The sequence below is a fragment of the Copadichromis virginalis genome, linkage group LG8 (assembly GCF_057382275.1).
Source record: "Copadichromis virginalis isolate Kocher_CV1m ecotype Utaka linkage group LG8, C_Virginalis_male_GT1.1, whole genome shotgun sequence".
NCBI classification, from domain to species: domain Eukaryota; kingdom Metazoa; phylum Chordata; class Actinopteri; order Cichliformes; family Cichlidae; genus Copadichromis; species Copadichromis virginalis.
The window spans coordinates 5,198,376-5,201,895 of record NC_140625.1 but is presented as its reverse complement, the minus strand read 5'-3'; positions in this window follow the sequence as shown (position 1 = coordinate 5,201,895).

The following is a 3,520-nucleotide window of genomic DNA, read 5'->3' as shown; positions in this document are numbered from 1 at the left end:
CTGCTCCTCTGTCATGCGGCGTCCCACAGGGCTCAATTTTAGGGCCACTGCTCTTTTCACTGTATCTATTGCCTCTGGGTTCTATCCTTAGAAGGCATGGGATCTCATTTCATTGTTATGCCGATGACTGCCAAATTTATTTGCCACTAAAACACAAGGATGGCATCTCCATAAAACCTCTCTTGACATGTCTAGATGACATTAAAGCTTGGTTGGCTCTAAACTTTTTAAATTTTAATGAAAAGAAAACAGAAGTGTTGGTGTTTGGACCCAGTGGTCCCTGTGAGTCCTCCTCTGTTGTTTTAGGACCCCTGGAAGTCTATTTTAAACCTGTTGTTACTGACCTTGGTTTTAAGTTGGACAGTGATTTTAAATTGGACAACCAAATCAGAGCAGTGGTGAAGTCCAGTTTTTATCATTTAAGGCGACTGGCAAGAGTAAAATCTTTTCTTTCGAGACAGCACCTTGAAACAGTGATCCATGCTTTTATTTCTTCCCGCCTGGACGACTGTAACTCACTTTATGTGGGGGTCAGTCAGTCATTGCTCTCACGTCTGCAGCTGGTTCAAAATGCGGCTGCACGACTCCTAACAGGAACTCCAAAAAGAGAGCATATAACCCCCGTGCTAGCCTCTCTGCACTGGCTGCCTGTGTCTTTTAGAGTTAATTTTAAAATTCTTATGTTTGTTTTTAAATGCCTTCACAGTCTTGCCCCGCCTTACCTCTCTGAGCTTCTTCATCCCCACATACCCTGTCGGTCTCTCAGGTCAGCTGACCAGCTGCTCCTGGAGGTACCGAGATCCAGGAGGAAGCTCAGAGGGGACTGGGCCTTCTCTATTGTGGCTCCAAAATTATGGAATAATTTGCCCATGCATGTTAGAGAGGCCTAGCATCTCATTTTATTACGTACAACACATGTTCTGTACTGCTCTTGCTCTTGATGAAGGTGGTCGCACTTTTCTCCTCTCCCTTAGCTTCCCTGTTTAGCCTCTTACTGTACACTGATATGCACACACTCATCCCCCCTCCCTTTCCAAACGCCTTCGATGCTTATTCCCTTCCGATGCTGACGGTGGATCATGGAGACCAGCGCACGCAGGCCCGGATGTACTGTCTAATTCGGCTGTCTCTCACCCTTTACCCACCCCTGTTGCTTGTCATGTGTTTCTTTGGTGTATTAAGAGTTTTTTTCATGTGCTATGTGCAGAGGTGTCTTTTTCTGTTCTCAAACTGATCTCCCTGTTGGAGCTCAGTCTGGGGGGAGTTATTTTTTTCTCCTTATCTTTCCTCATGTGGTGCATTTTCCATTGTTATACCTCTCTGACCTGTCTTCCCCATGTGATGTTTTGTGTAATGTATGTATGGTCGGAGGGTAAGATGGCACCGCCATTGCGTGCAATAGGTCGGCAGCCTTATGAAATTTCCCCTTGTGGGACTAATAAAGGTATATCAATTTAAATCAAATGTTCATGGCGCATTAAAGACTGGACCGACTCAAACCAAAATCATTCATCAACTGTGGTACAGATTTTGTCAGATGTCCATACATAAATTTGCATTGCCAAAAACGTCCTGTTTTCCTCAGGAAAAAATCTCTTTGAGCAATAGTTTGTCTGTTGTGTTGGGCTCTTGAATAAAACTCCTGCTCAAGCGATAACGTGGAGCAACAACAATCTTTTTAATACAGCTTGCTCTCATGCTGTTTACTTGCCCCCATTACCTGTTTAGTCGGTAAGTTGGACTGATGTCACTGTGCCTTGTGTTTTTGTATCCGTGATCCAGACTGGTTGCCCTGGCACCAATTTATCCAGCTTTCTTATTCTATGTCTTTTGTTAAAACATTCGGTTTGTCTCAGCCTTTTCTCTCTCTCAGAATGACAAATCTGCTGAAAATCAGACAGACATGGCTCTAAGGTTTCAGGAAGCATTGGTAAAGTAGTACAAAGCCTGCGCCCCATGAGAAGTTGAGCTGGGCTGTAGCCATTCGCCAGTGTTGTTGTTCTGTATGCCAGCAATGCTTTGTACGGATCGCTGGCTTTTTTGAGGAGATTTTTGAATGTCTGGACGCCTCTCTCCGCCTCGCCGTTGCTCTGCGGGTACCTGGGACTACTGGTGACATGCTCAAAACAGTAGTCCTTTGCAAAGTCTTTCATTTCTTGACATGCAAATTGTGGGCCATTATCGGTAATCAATGTTTCAGGTATCCCATGGCGTGCAAATATTGACTTTAAATGCACCATCACATTGGCTGAACGAGTTGGGCTGAGTTGAGCAATCTCGACATATCTCGAGAAATAATGTACTACCAATAGATAGTTTTTGTCTTTTAGTATGAACAAATCAGCTCCTAAATTCTGCCACGGCCTCTCAGGTAAACATGTGGGCATAAGAGGTTCCCTCACATTGACTCTATGCACAGCTTGCACTTAAGGACAAGTTCACTGATCTGATTACTTAAGCCTGGCCACCACACTGCTTGTCGGGCGCCTTCTCGATACTTAACCTTGGTGACCCTCGTGTATTTTGTCCAAAAGTGCATTCCGCATGTTTGCAGGTATGACCAACCTTGTGCCTCGCAGTAGTAGTCCATTGTGTACACTCAAAACTGCTCTTTCTGACCAGTAGTGTTTTACCACTCCCTGCAGCTGGTTCCTGTCTGGCCAGCCCTCTGCACAGAACTTCATGACTTGCGAACAGACGCTGTCAGACTGTAGCTGCTCACGGAGATCTGCAAGATATTTGCTGCTAGTAGGAAAGCCCTCCGCACTGTGTCAACATAAATATCAGTGTCCTCCATAAGATCATTGTCTCTGGGCATCACACTGTGTGTCAGCGGTAACCGTGAGAGCGTGTCTGCTGTGGTGAGGCTTTTGCCTGGAATGTGCCTTATAGTGTAAGAATACCTCATTAGGTGCATGCGGAATCTCTGTATCCGCGGTGGAAGCAAATCCAAGGCTTGCCCTCCAAGTAGGCTCACGAGTGGCTTATGGTTGGTCTCAAGCTCAAAGTGTAGCCCTAGAATAAAGTCACTGAATCTTTCACAGGCCCAGGTGAGCGCCAGCGCTTCTTTTACCAGCTGAGCATAGCACTGCTCTGTGGGTGTCAATGATCGTGAGGCATACGCGACTGGTGACCACACGTCATTGTCTTTCTGTAGCAAAACTGCCCCCAACCCGTATGAAGAGACATCTGCTGAGATCTTTTGGGGTTTGTTTGGGTCGTAAAGCTGTAGTACTGGAGCGGATGACAGTTCTTGTTTTAAACTGTTAAACAAGTTTTGTTGCTCGTGCCCCCAGTACCACATGTTTTAGTTGAAAGCAAGTCTCTCAGTGATTTGTCTTTTTCGGAGAGGTTTGGGATGAATTTCCCCAGCTGATTCACCATTCCTAAGAAGCTTCTAAGCTCACTCACGGTGCTTGGCTCTTTCATATTCTGTACCGTACTAGTTTTGTCAGGGTCAGGACTCATGCCTTCAGATGACACAATGAATCCTAAGAATTTCACTGCTCTTTTGCCAAAC